General features: G+C 40.6%; 1 protein-coding gene and 1 long non-coding RNA gene across 2 annotated transcripts in view; both read left to right on the top strand.

Annotated features, from left to right (window-relative positions):
* Positions 1-18771, top strand: part of ZNF879 (zinc finger protein 879) — a 54087-nt gene that overhangs the window by 10122 nt on the left and 25194 nt on the right. The gene's annotated exons all lie outside the window — the stretch shown is intronic.
* Positions 8643-10694, top strand: LOC119520004. The gene is made up of 3 exons (XR_005214115.1): positions 8643-9121; positions 10329-10414; positions 10491-10694. It is a non-coding gene; the product is annotated as an uncharacterized LOC119520004 (long non-coding RNA).

The raw sequence follows: 18771 nt of genomic DNA, 5'->3' as shown, positions 1-18771 counted from the left end.
AGCAAGAGTTAGAAAGGGAAGACAGGATCCTCTGAAGAAGACAAGACAGGAACAAAACTAATGTTTAAACCCATATATAAAGCTTTCTGGAAATTAATGAAGACCCAAATCTATATATTGATAGTGCCCAGTGGGAACAAAGAAAAATTTCCCACAATGAGCAGCTCCAAGTTACAGCCTAGTAAACTATGAAACTAAAGATGGAAAAAAAAAAATCCTCATGGCTTACAGGCAAAAATATCAAATAACTTATGGGGCCAAGAGAATTGGACTGGTATCTAACTTCTCACAAACAACATACAAAGAAAGAAAAATATGAAGCAGCATTTAGCAAAAGTCAAAGAAAGTGTGAACAAAGGATGTTATATCCAGCCAAACTGCCTTCAAGTACCCAGGCTATGGAAAAAACATTTAAACTGTTCAAGAGACTAAGGAATTATATTCCTATGAGTCCTTGAGGAATCTATAAAAAGATGAACTTAATCCAACCTTGGCAAAAGGGCTGGCAGATTAAATGGCTATATAAACATATTGTAGATTATGGGAGTCAGGTATCTCACTGCCAGAGAAGGGAGATAGACATATGGAAAGAGGAGAGTAGAATAAACCCTGTAGTTTTGGTGTCAGCATGCACTCAGGGTTTTTACAATGGATGGATGTATATGTGTGTGGGTGTATAAATATGCATATGTCTATATAGAATGTAGATGTATGTGTAGATGTATAAAATCTACATGCATCTGGATGGATGAAGTCCCCTAGAGAGACAGATTTACACAATGCAACATGATACAGGATTTTCTTTTGTGACAAAGGACATGATTGAGACAATTTTCCTGGTTAATGTATAGAAAACGAGAAGAAAACTTAATAAGCCCTTTTGATACCAAGTCAGCCATCATTTTTTCACACAGTGCTATCAACTGTAAGTATGTCTCCATTCTGAATATTGTTATTGTTAACATGGAAAGTCAGCTAGGAATATTTATACCAGTTGAGTACCTAGTCTAGTGCGTTGTCATTTTATTACAATACATTTTGCAGTTTCCAGCCTGTTGATATGTTAAAGTCCTAGTTTACTGCGTGTAATATGCAAGTAGAAAAGTCTTAACTTGATAATACATGAGCAAGTGCCTTCAGCTGGTCCAGAAAGCTCCTTATCTAAACAGTCATTTCATTTTGTAAATGGGAAAGTCTGTGATTGGGGAATATATTTATGTTTTTCACTACAAGTCCCTAGGTACAAGCCCAGGCCTTCATTGCTGCCTTCTCCAGAAGTGACCTGCTGACAGGTTAGCTCAACTGACACCTGTTCTGTCTTCCTTCACCTGGAGGGAATCCAAGGCTGAAGGGATGATCCTTGATCTGATTACTCAAGTCCTTCACTTTGACCGTGATGGGCATCCCATAGTAGGTACCTGGAGGCAGAGGGGGTTGAGAGGTGCTCTCTTCCATATGCTTTATTGTTATTTTAAATGATATAATGGGAATTTTAGATTCGTATTGCCACCACTGCCTCAGCTAAACAAGAATTACGTGGAGAAACATTTTGGTTATCCAAACAACACATCATCTCTAAGGGTAACATACCACATTTTTCTCTTTATTCTGAAAATATTCTTTAAGTGCTACTATGTACCATTTCCAAGAGATCGGTTGTGCCTAAAACAGGAAAAACAAACAAACAAAAAACCCTAGTCAGCCTGGGGCATGAGTCCAGAAGCTGCCATATCTCCAACATTTGTTTTGAGCTCTCTGCTTCAGAAGAGTGATACAGGTGAGGAAAAAGAAACCAGTGTAACTTCAATTTCCTTTAGGCAACTGGATTAAAAGATACTTTTAAAATTGTTTACAGGTTTCCATGACTTGCCACTTATATTTGTACGGTCATGTTGGAAACACCCAGACAGACTTTTCCTTTGGGCATTTTTATTTTAGCCCCATCCAGTTGGGACATCTCTTCATTTAGGTCAATTGCATTCCTTTTCGTAAGCAAATGTTTGCAACCATGTGTTGAGTCGCAATTGTGTCTGTACAATTTTAATATTCTTTAAACTTCTGGGAGAGTTTATATAGACTGATAAACAGAAGTGTACAGCATGTTTCTCTTATGACATTTAGGTTTGTGGTAATATTTGAATATTTTAAACAGTGTACCCTTGTGTTGCCCAAATATAGCTAGTTCACCAGCCCTGATTCTGTATTTTTACAGTAGTAGACGTCATTAAGATCAGCTGATTAAAAGAATGGGATTGAAGAGGAGCTGTAATTTGAACTTAAACACTATGCAGATACCTTACTTTAACCTTTATAATTGCTGAATGCTAGTTAAGAATGATTTCTTCTTTCCTACAATTTCCCCTCTTTTTTTCCTTCATTGTGAAAGAAAAAAGAAAACTACTGATCTCAAGTTACACCCTGGACCCAGTACCTACCAGGTCAGAATAATGGGTTTCTTCTTACTTTTGGATGGATGCTCTAGGTAGTGTAGACATATTTTCAAAAAAGTGAAATTTTTTTTTTTTTAAATAAAAAACTTCATTAGAGTGGGAAAGTAGAATAACTACTTGAAAAATTGGAATCTGTTGATTGGAAGATAAATTTAAACAGTTCTCTCAGAAAGTAGAGGAAAGAATAAAGAATTAAAATGTAGACACGTTAGAGATATAACAGCTAGACAAAGTCTAATATTTTAATATTTTGCTAATGAAGAAAGCAAAAAAAAAAAAAAAAAGAACAGAAACCTTACCCTTAGACCTGTACCAGGAAATCGTGTTGGCTGTAAACTGATGTGAGCATTCAGAGCGACCAGAGGAGTGTGTCTCAGACAAAAATAATGGAGAAGACCAATTGCTAGATATGCTGGTTTGAATCTATTATGTATCCCAGAAAAAAAAAAGTTCTTTTAATCCAGTCTTGTGGGGGGCAGACCTTTTGTGGGTGGGACCTTTTGATGAGGTTGTTTCCATGGAGATGTGGCCCTACCCATTCAAGGTGGGTCTTAGTTCCCTTGCGGAGTCCTTTATGAGGATAAAAGGCAGACACGTTTTTGGAGAGAGCTCAGAGAAGCTAAGACAGCAGCTCAGAGATATTTTGGAAAAAGCGATGGAAACCAGAAGTGAAACCCAGGAAAGCACCAGCAGACTCGGGCCGTGTTCTTTGCCATGTGACAGAGGAACCCAGATGCCCTTCCTCAGGGAAGGTGTTGTCCTGTTGATGCCTTATTTGGGACATTTTCATGGCCTTAGAACTGTGAATTTGTGAACTAATAAACGGCCATTGTAAAAGCCGATCGATTTCTGGTATATTGCATTCTGGCAGCTTTAGCAAACCAAAACACTAGGTATAGAAAAAAATAGAAACACGTAAAAATATGGAAAATGGGGAAAAAAGATTTTACAAAAGTCAGTGGGGGAGGGTGGCATCATCAACATGGCAATGTAGACAGCTGCTGAAAATCTCCCCAGAAAATCAATGGAACAAAAAGGACAATTCTGAATTGTTCACAACTTTGGAGGAAGATACAGGTTGGAGAAGGTCCCTAAAATGCCGAGTTGAAGACAGAGATAAATATCAGAAATGGAAATGTTCTCATATAGACGGTGTTGGTGAATGCATAACTACGTGATTATACTGGGAGCCATTGATAGTTCACCTAGGATGGATTGTAAGGTGTGTGAATAAAACTGTTTAAGGAATTCACGGAAAGACACAGGTGCTGGAGAAGATGCGGAGAGACAGGGAAGAAGAATGGTGCAGCCCCTCTGGAGCACAGCGGGGTGGATCCACAGGAGCTGCCATAGGATCCTGCAACCCCGTTATATGGTGTATACTTGGAGGAACTGGAAGCAGAGACACAGGCATTTGCACACTGATGTTTACGGTGGCAACTGTTCATGACTTGCAATGGGTACATCAGTAGATGAATGGAGGGGCAAACTGTGGTGTATACGTACAAAAGACTATTGAGTGGCTTCGGGAAGGGATGAAGTTCTGAGGCATGCAACTAGGTGAGTGAATGGTGAGGACATTATGTTGAGTGAAAGAAGCCAAAAACAAAGGGACAAATATTGTAAGGCCTCACAAATATAAACTAACTGTAATGAGCAAATGCTGAGAATTGAATTTGAGAGCCTAGGTTATCCGGGGATAGAACAGGGGCAGAGATTGGACAATCAGTGATTAAGGAGTACAGGAGTACAGCATGTACAAGGCTTACAGTAAAAGTTCCTAGATTGTAAGCTCACAGCAGTCACATGTATTCCTGAGATACAACTGTTACTTCTAAATTCTGAGATTCTGTGCTCTTTGTGTATAACCTGGTAGTTCCCTGGAAGTTTGGGTATCTGGGTGACACCTGAAACTCAGAATTAGAGATCAGCTGCTTTGTAAGTCAATATTACTCCACACAGCAACTTGTAGAGAAGCTGAAAAAGAGATCAGACTACAATTAGATACGTGAGTGAAATGGACTTGGTTAGGACTAAGGTAAATTAGAATACAGGGTAAAGGATGATATTGACTGTATTTTAAAACTCCAACTTCTGTGTGAGACCAAAGGGAAAGAGATTTATTTTAAGGAATTGGCTTATATGTTTGTGGCAGATGGCAAGTCTGAAATCCGTAGGGCAGGCCAGCAGGCTGGAGATCCTGGTAAGAGTGATGTCACAGTCTTCAGTCCAAATTCTGAAGGCCTAACGTGGGAAACCCAGAGAGGAGCAGTTGGCCTAGCCTTGAGGCAGAATGTCTTCTGGAAACCACAGTTCTTGCTCTTATAGCCTTCAACTGAGTGATTGAGGCCCACCCACATTTTCAAGGATAATTGCCTTAATTTAAATTCAGTTGATTGTAGATGCTAATCATATCTACAAAATGCCTTCGTGGCAACACCTAGGCCAGTGGTTGACTAAACAACTGGACACCGTAACCTAGCCAAGTTGACACACAAAATTAACTATTCCATTGGGGCAATAATAGGACTCACTTCATTTGTTTACTTTTTCTCAATCGCTGTCCTTTGTTGTTTCATGTCCAACATCTTGAGTGTCATATTTTATATTCTTGTGAGGTTTTTTAGTTGCTAAAACTGGGAGGATAAATCTAGTTGCTGTTTCTCCATCTTGGCCAAATGTCAAAGTCCCAGGGTCATCGCTCATAATTTTATTGATGAGGTATTCTTTTTTTTTATTAAGGTAAAATTCACATAAAATACAACCAACCATTTTAAAGTGTACAATGCAGATGCATTTAGTGTATTCACAGTGTTGTGCAACCACCATTGCTCTCTAATTTCAAAACTTTTTCATCACCCCAGAAAAGCAGGCCATATCCATTAAATAATCACTCCCAATTCCCCCCACCCCAGTTCCCTGATAACGACAATCTCCCTTCTTTCTCTATGGATTTGCCATTCTGGATATATTGTATAAAAGAAAACATGCAATAAGTGACATGGAGTCTTTCACTTACAGTCTTTTCAAGGTTCATAAAAGTTGTAGCATGTATCAGTACTTCAGTCTTTTAAGCTTGAAAAATATGCCATTGTATGTATATACACTACAATTGATTTATCCATTCATCTGTTGTTGGAAATTTGAGACATTTCCACCTCTTGGCCGTTTCGAATAATGCTGCTATAAACATTTGTGTACAAGCTTCTGCATGGACATATATTTTCATTTTTCTTGGGTATGTGTCTATGAATGGAATTGCTGGCTTATATGGTATTTCTTTGTTTATTTTTTCTTGAGGAACCACCAAACTCTTTTCTGCAGCAGCTGCCCCATTTTACGTTCCACCATCAATGTGTGAGTGATTTTATCTCTCCACATCTTCATCAACACTTATTTTCTGCTTTTTAAACATTTTATTTTATTAAAGTCATTCTAGTGAGTGTGAAGTGGTAGCTCATTGTGGTTTTAATTTGCATTTCCTTAGTGACCATTGTTGTTGAGCATCTTTTTATGTGTTTTTTGACCATTTATATATCTTTTTTGGAGAAATGTCTAGTCAAGTCCATTGCCAATTTTTTAATTGGGTTGCTTGTTCTCTTTTTAGTTGTTGAGCTGTAAGAGTTCTTTATATATTCTGGATATTAAATCCTTATCAGATATATGATTTGCAAATATTTTCTCCCATTCTCTAAGTTATCTTTTCACATTCTTGATGTCTTTGATGCACAAGTATTTTTTCATTTTTATGAAGTCCAATTAAGCTAATTTTTTTGTTGTAGCTCATGCTTTTTGTGTCAAATCTAAGAACCCATTGCCAAATCCAAGGTCATATAGAATTACCCCTATGCTTTATTCTAAGAGTTTTATGGTTTTAAGCTCTTAAATTTAGATAATTGATCCGTTTTGTTCTAGTTTTTGTATGTAGAGTTATGTAGGGGCCCAACTTCATCCTTTTGCATGTGCACCATTTGTTAAAGAAACAATTCTTTTCCCACTGAAATATATTGCAACCCTTTTTGAAAATCAGTTGACCGTAGAGGTTTGTGTTTATTTCTGAGCCCTCACTTCTATTCCATTGGTCTATGTGTCTTTCTTACACCTGTGTCACACTGGTTTGATTGCTATAGCTTTGAAGTAAGTTCTGAAACTAGGAAGTGTGAGTTCTCCAACTTTGTTTTTCTTTTTCAATATTGCTTTGGGTATCTGCAGACCCTTGAAATTGAAATTCCATGTGAATTTTTAGATTGACTTTTCCATTTCTGCAAAAAAGGTCATTGGAATTTTGGGGAGTATTGCCAATCTGTTATATCTGTTATATCTGTTATATCTGTTGCTTGCTTTGGGGAGTATTGCCATCCTAGTCAGGATTTTAAGAAAAGAAAGAGCTTTAATACAGGTTTGACTGGCAATGAGACAGGAGTCATCCCTCAAATCTGTCTCCCTGAGTGTGAAGAGCTTAGGATTTTTATGGGATTTAAACATAGGGAGGAAGAGATAGTAACATTACTTAAGTTGGCATATATTGATTGGTTAATAGGGAGTATGTAAGTGCAGTCACGAGAAACCCTTGAAAACTGACAAATGCCAGCTGGGATAAGCCCAAACTGGCTAGAAAGGAGGGCTGTAAATGGGGGACAAGGAAGGCATCTGGTTACAGCAAGGTTATAAATAGCTCAGAACATAAGATAACAGCTACAATGTGGTCAGTGGTTTCATCTTTCTCTACCCAACTACCCACTCTTGCCCCTCCAAACCTGCTCTTCCATAGTTTTCCCAGTCTCGGTTAACGGCAATTTCCTTCCTTGAACTGCTCAGGCCTAAAACTTTGGCATCATCTCTGACCCCTCTTTCTTTCACACTACCGATAAGATAAACCAAAAATATCCAGAACGCAACCATTTCTCATAACTTCTAGTCAGCCTCGACCACTGTTTTTTTCAGGGATTACCACTGTATTCTTATCATGGGTCTTTCTGCACCCTGATTGGACACTCTCAGTGTATTTTCACTGCAGCAGAGTGATCATTAAAAACGGAAGTCAGAAAGTGTCTCTCCCTTGCTCAGAGCATTCTCTCCTAATTCAGAGTAGAAGCCAGGAACATATCGACCAATAAAGGGCTTACATACTCTGGCTCCCTTGCCCCTATCTCTTAACACTCTCTCTCCTGCTCTCCCCCAGCAGCAGTGTCCTTATTATTCTCCTAACAGGCGGGAATCTTTCCACCTCAGGGCCTTTGAATCTGCTTTTCCTTCTGTCAGATGCTTACTTGGCTCAATTCCTCATCTCAGTGAAACCTTTCTTAACCACTCATTAAAAATTGCAACAACCCACTCTCCACCTCCAACCCCCACTTCCTGCTTTCCTTTCTCTTTCTTGTTAGCACCCATCACTTAAAACATACTTTTATTCTTGTTTATTATCCTTTTTTCCTTTCCCCCAGTATAATTTCAGCTGCATGAGTGCAGAGGTTTTTGCCAGTTTTGTTCACGCTAGAACAATGTCTGGAGCAAGGTGGTGTTCGTTATTTTTTATTGAGTGAATGAATGATAGATAATTCCTATGCAACAGTGAAAATAAATGAACTTTGCATGTATTGAGATAGAGGAATCAAAAAGTGTCAAAGAAGTCACACACACAAAAAAACGTACCAAATTCCATTTATATAAAGATTAAAAACCTGCAAAGTAAATACCCATTGTTCAGGCACACACGTAGGGGGTAATCATCGAGCTAAGCAAGTCCTCAGCAATTCTGGTGAAGTTCTGTTTTGTAGGCAGAGTGTTGGGTACATGGGAATTCCTTTTATTCTTTAACTTTTCTGTGTGTGGTACACTTGATAATCATTAAAAAGCATAACGAGTGGTGGGAGCTATAGCGACCGATTCTCCTGGAGACATTAAAATTCGGATTCTGTTTGTTCATATCATTTTGCCTAACTAAACAGCTCCGGAGTGATGGGGTCGGCGGGGACCACGCGCCTCTCCCGCTAAGAAGCGCGCTCCCACCGACGCCGGCAGCGGGACTCCTCGCGGGAGCGCGCGCAGGCGTTCCCCCGGGGGCGGGGACGCTCCCCTCCCGGAAGTCGCTGCCTCGCGGCGCCCTCTGGGAAATGTAGTGTGCGCGGGGACCCGAGGCATGCCGGGAGTCGTAGTCCTCCGGGGGCTCTTTGGGCTTGCGGGCGCAGGGGGCGGCCTTCCTCGGGGCTCGTGCAGCGGGGGACCCGGGGGACCCCAGGACGCCCGCCTGGGCTTCGGGGGCTCCCGCGCGCTTCTTCAGGGCAGTGGCCGCGCCCCGTGGGAGCGGGGCGGGAAGACGGCGGCGGGCCGCGGGGGCCGGGGCGGTGGGCTCCGCCGGGCCTTCCCCACGCCGGGGGGTCGCCAGGGGCGTCCCGGGGCCCGCAGGTGAGGCCGGGGCTGCCGTGGGCGCCGCCGAGGCTTCCGAGCGAAACCGAAATCGCCGTCCTCGGAGCGGCGGCAGCAGCGGGGCCCTGCAGGGAGCTGCCCCGCCTGGGAAGAATTAGCTCCCTCAGTCCTCAGACGCGGGTGGGCGGCGGCGCGGCCTCCACCGCCGCTCTCCGCCGGAGAAGCGGGCTCGCAGCTCGCCTGGGCCCTGGCTGAGCACCGGGGCTCCGGCCCTGCCGCTCCACTGACAGCTTTGGTGGCGTTGGGTAAGTCACCAGGACCCTCGGGCTCTCGGTTTCACTCACGACTGTAAAATGGGGTAGCAATTTTTTGGGGGGAGGGGGGATCTCTTTTATATAATCAATAATCATGCTGTTCGGAACTTTTTTTTTTTTTTTTTACTTTCAATGTAGGATTTAGCAAGTAATTATATAGGAAATTTCCAAGAATGCTATGGGATCCAGTATCGTAAATTCAGTTATTTCCTTATTGTAAATATGACATATACAAAAAGGTGGTAACTCTGAAATTTTTAAGAATGTTGTGGGTTACAGTACCATAGTTTCAGTTATTTCCTTATTATGAAATATTACATATATACAAAAAGGTGATAACTTTAAAATTACAATTTAACAAGTAGCTATAGAACAAATTTCAAATAATGTTAAGGGTTACAATCTCACCGTTTCAGTTCTTTCCTTCTAACTATTCTAATACCCTAGCCGCTAAGAAAAAGAAATTATATAGATAATCAGTATTTCTAATCCTTTGTTAAATTCCATCTTGTCTTTTGCTACCCCTTCCTCTAGTTTAATCACTTTCCCAATCTTCAGGGATGTTTGGGCAGTGACCACCCTGAATTCTGCTTGGTGAAAAGGGGTGTTGACATTATGGGAAAAGGGGATGCAGCTGGATGATGTTCTTGAAGAGGCTCTTGCCTCTGGGTTTTGGGACTTAGCTGGCATAGGAGCTCTCTGGAGGATTTAAGCTTCTGAAATTGTTGTGAAGATTAAAAATAATATATGAAGTGTGCACAAGAATCCTGTGCAGAGGATGTGAGCATCATATGGTACCTGTTTTCCTTCTCTGGTGGCTGGCAGTGGCCAGCAGGAGACCACACAGCGTAGCCAGCTCGTAGGGCCCTGGTGCACCTGCTGCTGGATGCTGCACCCTGAGGAGCCCATGGGAGACTCGGGCAGAGTCAGCAGGCAGCTGTGGCCAAGACACCTGTCCCTCTGCTCCCCATAGGGCAGGTGGAGTTGCCACCCCTCGTCTGCGGGAGAGGAGGGCTCGTTCTAATTATGGATGCTGAGTGGCACCTGTGGAATTTGTGTTTGGAAGGGGCAGCAAAGCAACAGTTTGGTCTGTGTGCTTTGTGTAAGGGAGGAGATGCAGATATAGTAAATTGTTAGAGGTGCATTGGCTGGGTGAGCACTCTTTTTACTTGGTTTGTGACCCTGTTTTCCTCTCCAGACCTGCCTCGTCAGCATCTGCTCTCCCCTGACGGGAAAACGAGGAAGGGAGGAATGGCCGTGGACTTGCTGCCTGCTCAGCAGACGGTAAGTGACGTTTGTCTTTTTCATGAATTGCCTTCTGAGTTCAGCGATGGTGGAAATGTTTCTGTTCTTTGTCCAGGTACATTTCTTATCGAAGAAAATTGTGGAGAAACCAGAAGCCATGCAAGTTATCCCAAGTCCTGGGCTTGTGGAGGGGCTGCTAAGGAATGTGTGTCCTTTGTCCCCAAGCCCCTCTCCTTTCACTCCAGACTCACTTCTTGACTAAAACTTTTGAATCAACTCTGAACGTGTAATTCACGCTGCAATAAATGCTTGGTGATGAGTACAGGTTATTTATTAGACGTAGTCTTGGTTCTCACAGAGGTTGGAGTCTCACTTGGGACAAAAATGTGGAAGGACCAAAAAGACGTCCTCACCGTTTCCTGAGCACATACTGCGTACCGGATGCCATGCAAGGCCCTGGGCATGCGAAGAGGAAAGATGTCATTTCCTTCTTTAGGGAGTTCATGTAGCTAACCTTTTTTTTTTTGTAACATTTTCTGTGAAATGTATATACAGAAAAGTGATAAATTTCAAAATACAGTTTAACAGGTAATTATAGAGCATATTTCAAAGGATAGTATTGGTTACACTTCCACAATTTCAGGTATTTCCTTTTGGCTCTTCTAGTACACTAGAAATGAAAAAGAAACAATTTATAGAATGACTCATTAGTCCTAGTCATCTTTAAAATCCTAACTTCTCTGTTACGACTCCTCCCTCTCATTTCATCATTTTCTCAGTCTTCAGGGATATTTGGGCCATGATCATCCCAACTTGATTTTGAAAAGCAGCATCCACATTATGGGGTAGGGGAATACAACTGGTGGATGTTCTGGGAGAGACTGTACCTCTGAGTTTCAGGGCATATAGGGTGTAGGAACAATCTGGAGGTTTTAAGTTTCTGGAAAATAAAATTAATAAGTAAAACTTTTGTAGTCTTGGAGCCCTGGATTTTCTTTAGGAATTCCAAGAATACTGTTGGTTGGAGCTTGACAATTATTTACGCCTAGTATTGGTGTGGCAGTAGTAAGATATTGCTGTTAAAGATTAGTTCACAGCATGCAATAGGTAATTTTTCCCATGTACCACTCTATTATTAACTCTTTGTACAAGTGTCATACATTTGGGGTAGTTCACGCAAGAACTTATTTGTAGTATTAATCAGTGAGGGACATGACTTTAGGCAACCCCCTTTCAATCATATCGACTTTCAATACAGCACTATTACTTACAATCCCAATAATGATCTGTCATCACCTCTACCCATTCCCAAACAGTTGAGATCAACTTCATTAACAAATCTGTACGTATTAGGTAACCACTCCCACTTCTCTAGCTTCTGTCTGTCTCTAAGTCCCCTATTTTAAGACTGAGTTTATATTTTCTAGGTGGTTCATGTTAGTGAAATTATATAATATCTCTCTTGTTGTGTCTGGCTTATTTCACTCAGCATTATGTCGTCAAGGTTCATCCACGTTGTCACATACTTCAGGACTTAATTCCTTCTTATTGCTTGTTCCAGTTTGCTAAAAGCTGCCAGAATACAATATACCAGAAATGGGTTGGCTTTTACAATGGGGGTTTATTAATTCACAAATTTACAGTTCTAAGGCCATGAAAATGTCCAAATTAAGGCATCAGTAGGATGATACCGTCTCTGAAGAAAGGCATCTGGGGTTAAAACCAAGAGATAAAGATCAGAAAAGGCAGTTGATAGCGATTACCTGGGCTACTTTCTGCCCAAAGGAAGACGATCTCTGTGTGAGCTTTCCAATATCCCAAACTGCAAAGACTTGCTTGATTTCACCTAAAGGCATATGAGAAGTGTTTATTTGCAACCCAGAGCCAGTTTTTATGGAAATATTACTTAGTTTCTAAACCTTTTGATTAAGTCTCCTCACAACCCAGGTCTCATTTTTCACAGTTAACCCTTTTGAGTCAGTTCGGTGATTCAAAGATCCCGTCTTGACTTCTCTCCTCTTTCTGGGCACTTAGGGGAAAATTTTTCTCTGCTCTCTGTCAGAAACATTAAAGAGCCAAATAAGCATAATTTTTGGAAAAAGTAGAATCTTCACAGACTTTACGAATACTATTTGTAGTATATGATTTCTCTTCCAGACACATGGAACTTAGTGTTGATTGCTTAATAGCCATAGGTTGTGAGTTATTTCTTTTCCTGCAATAATGTGTTTTGATATTGTCACTGTTTCTTTTTTGAAATAATGTTTATTTTTAGAAGAGTTTTAGATTTACAGAACATTGCAAATGTAGTACAGGGTGTTGCCCACATACACCCACACCCAGTTTCCCTTTTATTAACATCTTACATTCATGTTATTCATTTATTACAATTAATGAACCAGTATTGATAGATTATTATTAATTAAAGTCTATACTCAGATTCCTTTAGTTTTTACCTAGCATCCTTTTTCTATTCTAGGATCATCTATGACCCCACATTACATTTAATTGCCACCTGTTGGTTCTGATGGTTTTTCAGACTCTCCTTGCTTTTGATGACCTTCACAGTTTTGAGGAGTACTAGTCAGATATTTTTGTAGACATTCCCTTTATTAGAATTTGTCTGATGTTTTCCTCATTATTAGACTAGGGTTATGGACTTTGGGGAGGAAGATCATAGAGGTTAAGTGCCATTGTCATCATATCATATCAAAATTGCATGCTGGTAACATGACTTATCACTGTTGATGTTAAACTTGATAGCCTGGCTGTGATAGTGTTTGTCACACTTTCTTTCTCTACTTTCCCATATGTTGTACTCATTGGAAGGAAGTCACTACACATAAGGAGTAGAGAGTTCTGCTATTTGGAATTCTGTACAGAGCATTTGTCTCTTCTCTCCATTTATTTATTTGTTCAATCATTTATATCAGTATGGACTCATAAGTATTCATTTTATACATTTGGTTATAATTCAGAAATTATTTTTGCTCATATTGTTTCATCTTTGGCCATTGGAAGCTGTTTCAATTGGCTCCTGTGTCCTTCTGACATAACTCAGTCAGTGTGGGATTTCTGGGTTTGTTTGTTTTGTTTTTTTGTTTGAGTACTTTGTTACTTTCTGGCACTACAAGTTGCTCCTGAGTCATCTTGTAGATTTCCTGTCCCTGCCTTAGGATCATTTATTTCTCCAAGAAAGCCTGCGTCCATCTTGACAAAGAACGAAATTGGAAGATTCACACTTCTCTGTCTTAAAATTACAAAGCCACAGTAATCAAAACAGCATGTTACTGGCACAGGGACAGATTGTAGACCAATGGGATCAAATTGAGAGTTCAGAAATCAACCCTTGCATTTATGGCCAACTGATTTTTGACAAGGAGGCAAAGACCACTCAATTGGGAAAGAACAGTCTCCTCAATGAATGGTGCTTGGGCATCTGGGTCTCCATTTGCCAAAGAATGAACGTGCCCCCTACCTCACACCATGTGCAAAAATCAACTCAAAATGCATCAGAGACCCAAATATGAGAGCCAGAACCATAAGACTCCTAGAAGAAAACATAGGGTTGGTGGTGATGGTAACACAACATTGTGAACATAATTGACAGCACCAAATGATACAGTTAAGTGTTGTTAAAAGGGGAAATTTTAGTTGTATATGTGGTTCTAGAATAAAAATTTTTTTAAAAGTCCATGGAACTGTACAACCCAAATAGTGAGCCCTAAATTAAACTATAGACTATGGTTAATAGTACAACTATAAAACTGTGTTTTCATTGGTTGTAACAAATGTACCTCATGAATGCAAGTTGTTAATAATGTGAGGGTATATGGGAATCCTGTATTTTGTGTAAGATCGTTCTGTAAGCCCACAGCCTCTCTAAAAGAACAAAAAAGAAACAAAAAAGTTTTCTTTATTCCTCCCACGTATTCCTTATGACACTGCCATCATACATTTCATTCATCCATTCTCTGTAATCACCCAATACATTGTTACTATGATTACTGTAATGAGTTATCTTTTAGATCAATTAATAGGAAAACCAAAAAAGTTTATTTTATCTCCATTTATCCCTTCCCTGACACTCTTTATATAGATTCGGGTTTCTGACCTATATTATTTTCCATCTTCCTGAACAACTTCTTTTAACTTCTTGTGGGGCAAATCTGGCGATGACTTCCCTCAATTTTTGTTTCCCTGAGGAAGCCTTGTTCTCTTCCCTTTGGGATTATTTCTCTGGATATAGAATACTAGGTGGTGGCGGTGGTTGTTTCTAATTTCAAAACTTTATATCTTTCATTCCACTCTCCTTGCTTACATGGTTTCTGATGAGAAGTCCAGTGTAATTCTTATTCCTTTATAAATAAGTGTTGTTATTTTCTGGCTTCTTTCAAGATTTTGTCTCTGGTTTTCTGCAGTTTGTATATGGTATTCCTTGGTATAAATTCTTTGGTGTTTTTGCTGCTTGGTGTTTTCTTCACTTCCTAGATCTGTGATTTGGTGTCTGTGCCAGTTTTGGATGTATTATGTCCCCCCAGAACGCCATGTTCTTTAATGAAATCTCATGGGGGCAGACGTATTAGTGTTTATTAGGTTGGAACCTTTGATTGTTTCTGTGGAGCTGTGACTCACCCAACTGTGAGTGACACCTTTGATGAGGGTATGACTTGTTGATTAGACTATTTCCGTGGAGGTGTGGCCCCACCCATTCGGCTTGGGTCTTAATCAGTTCACTGGAATCCTTTGAAAACACTGGCCAGACGCAGACACTTGCTGGCTTAGCCAGAGATGCTTGGAGTTGCAGACCCCTGACACTGGCTGATGCTTAGACATTTTGGAGAATGCCATTTTGAAACACAACCTGGGAGCAAGCAGATGCCAGCTGCGTGCCTTCCCAGCTAACAGAGGTTTTCTGGACACCAGCATTCTTTCTCCAGTGAAGGTGTACTCATGTTTATGCCTTGGTTTGGACATTTTTATGGCTGTAGGACTATAACTTGTTAACCAAATAAACCCCCTTTATAAAAGCAAACCTATTTCTGGTATTTTGCGCACTGGCAGCATTAGCAAACCGGAACAGTGTCTGTCGTTAATTTTGGAAAATTGTCAGCCTGTATTACTTCTGATATTTCTTTTGCTCTGTTCTCTCTTCTCTTCCTGTTATCCTAATTATGCAGCAATGTTATATGATCAAGTAGAGTTGTATGTTTAACATGGAGTGATATGTGTTAGATACATCAGTGAGAAAGTGCAGGCTATTGAATAATACATATAGTGTTTTTCCTTATTTATTCCCTGAAATAAATACAAAGGTATATATTTACATAATATTGGAGTAGAGAGAGGTGTGTCAGAGTCCAGCCAGGAGACACATTACAGAACTTATTTTAACCAAAATCCTTTAGTATAAAGAGTTGTTTAACTAGGTATAAATGAACTGAAAGGGCAAAAAAGAACACTAAGTTATTACAGCAGTTACAACAGCAGGAAGCAGCTGCTACTGGCAGGGCTGGGAGAACAAAGGGAAGAGTTTAGAATTATTAAAACGTGGAAGCTTAGAGAAGGGGCCTTGTGAGCTGAAACTCAGACCTGAGTACGGGGCGTTGCTTGGTTGGTGCTGGCCTTTCCGGGTTTACATGTGGGGCTCGGGGATTTTGACCCCGACTTCTGGGGAGAGGCTGTGTGGTATCTCTCAGCCTGGTTGCATTAGGGTTGGAAAGTCTGCAAACTGGATTTAACTGCTAGTAGTGCACCAAACTGCCTCTGCCTGGGTGGAGAAGCAAGGCCAGGGTGATGGAAGCAGGAAGCAAACAGGAAGAAGCTGGTTCTTCCTGTTTTGGTTGCTGATGCTTCACTGAGGAAAGGCCGATGGCGTCTGGAACGCCTCTCTCAGCTGGGAAGGCCCGTGGCTGGCGGCTGCTGGTCCTTTGTTCCTGGGTTGTGTTTCAGCTCCTCTCTTTCAGCTCCTGTACGTCCTTAGCTTCTCTGGGCAAACTCTGGGCTTTATCTCCTAGCATCTCCGATGTCCTTTTGTCCGCATCTCCAAGCATCTCTAAGCGTCAGCAAGCACCAGCATCTGTTGTCTCTTAGCTTCTCTCTTAAATACTCCAGTGAACTAATCAAGACCCACCCTGAATGGGTGGGCCCGCACCTCCATGGAAATAATCGAATCAAAAGTATCACACACAGTTGGGTGGGTCACATCTCCATGGAAACACTCAAAGAATTCCAATCTAATCAGCACGAAAATGTCTGCCCCACAAGATTGCATCAAAGAATATGGCTTTTTCTGGGGAACATAATACATACAAACCAGCACAGGGGACAATATATCCAAACCAGCACACTTTTCTCTAGCCGTCCAGTCTCCCTCTACCTGCCCCTATTGGTAGAACCTAATAACGAGTCAGCCAGCAAAGCAGAAAAGTGGTTTATGGAGTTCCACCTCCAGTGTCATGAAACAGAGCAAAAGAGGGTACTTTTGAAGCTGAGAAAAAACTAGCCTAATAACTGACACAGGAGCATTTCCAAGAAAGTACAACATACAGAAACAAGAAAGGAAAATATTGATTAAATTTGACTGCAATAAAATTTGAAACTTTGTACTTCCAAAGATGTCAAGCCAAAATAAAACTTATATGACAGATTCAGATATTTGTAACATAAAAAAGCTCAAGGAATAATACCAAAGCATAAAGAACTAAATTAAATGAATAAGATAAAGACAACCAATAGGAAAATGAGCAAAGGTTAGGAGCAGTAATCTATGGAAGGAAAAATGGCCATTAATCATAAAAAGCCGCTTAACATAATTCATAGTTAAAGACATGCAAATCAAAACAAAGATAAGTTGTTTTACCTATTAAATTTGTGAAGATTAAGAAGTTTAATAGCAAAAAGGATTTAGGTACACCTATACACTGTGTGGAGGGAGTATAAATTGCTACAGCCGCACATGGAGGGCAACTTGGCAATATCTGCCATGTTTAGTTCACCTGTTGATGCATAACAAATTACCTCAAAGCATAGCGGCTTGAAACAACAGTAATCGTTTATCATCTCTCACAGTTTTCATGGGTCAGGAGTGAGACAGGGCAGTGGAAATAAGCTAGCCGAGTCTGTTCTGGAGCCTCAACTGAAAGACTTGAAGGTTGGGGACTAGAATCATTGAAAGCCTTGGTCACTCTTGTCTCCTGGTTGTCATTAGCTGTTGACGTAGCTATGGCTGTTAGATGGAACACTTATGTGTGATCTCTCCGTGTTCTTGGGCCTACAACGTGGTGACTGGGTTCCGAGGTGAGCTTCAAGAAAAAGTGTGGAAGTGAGCAGGTGGAAGGCGTATTCTTTCATGACTTCTCCTTGGAACTCACATGGCATCACTTCCACTGGATTCCATTGGTGAGGGCGCTCGTGGACCCCTACAGAGATTCAGGGGCAAACACAGATCTCTCTTCTTGGTAGGAGGAGCTTCATGTAAGAAGAGCATGTGGGATGGGATATATATCAGTGTGGACATTTTGGGAAAGTACAATCTGCCGCATCTGTCAGAATGAAAAATGTACATGTACTTTTGGACCCGATAGTTCAGTTTAAGCAGTTTATCTTATAAATATTGGTGCTCCTGTACCCAGAGATATCTTTCTGGGAGTGGTCACTGGGCCTTGTTTGTGATGGCCAAAAGCAGAAACCATCTAAGTATCCATCAGTAAGGGAAATGATTAAATAAGTTATGGTATCTGTACAGCGGAGTATGTCGTACAGCTGTTGAAAACAGTGAGGTTCTGTGTATGCAGATATAGCATGATCTGCAAGATACAAGTAAAACGGGATTCAGGATTTTGGGTATGTATATTTATGTGAGTATATGCATGCAGCATATCTGGAAGGAAAGGAAAGAAACTTGACGCCATCCACCTGAAGAATGGGACTTCGGGTCTGGGGTAGGAGGGGATACATAACATGTCATTGTATGTTGTTCTTCATCCTTTTTAAAATGCAGTTTTTTTCAGATATATTTACACAGCATAGAAACCATCTGAAGTATACAATCGTTGGTTCACAGTATCATCACATAGTAGTGCATATCACCCCATGATCAAATTTAGAACATTTTCATTACTCCAGAAAAGAAATTAAAATAAAAAAGAAAACCTTAATCCTCCCATAGTCCTTATCCCCCCATATTATTGACCCATAGTATTGATGTGGTACATTTGTTACTATTGATGAAAGAATATTAAAATATTACTGTTAACTATAGTCCATAGTTTGCAATGGTACATTTTTTCCCATACACCCTTCTATTATTAATTCCTTGTAATAGTGTCATATGTCTGCTCTAGTTCATGAAAAGACTTTTATATTAATACAGTTAATCACGAACATTGTCTACC

The sequence above is a fragment of the Choloepus didactylus genome, chromosome 24, assembly GCF_015220235.1.
Source record: "Choloepus didactylus isolate mChoDid1 chromosome 24, mChoDid1.pri, whole genome shotgun sequence".
In the NCBI taxonomy this organism is placed as follows: Eukaryota; Metazoa; Chordata; class Mammalia; order Pilosa; family Megalonychidae; genus Choloepus; species Choloepus didactylus.
This window is presented reverse-complemented; position numbering and strand designations above follow the sequence as displayed.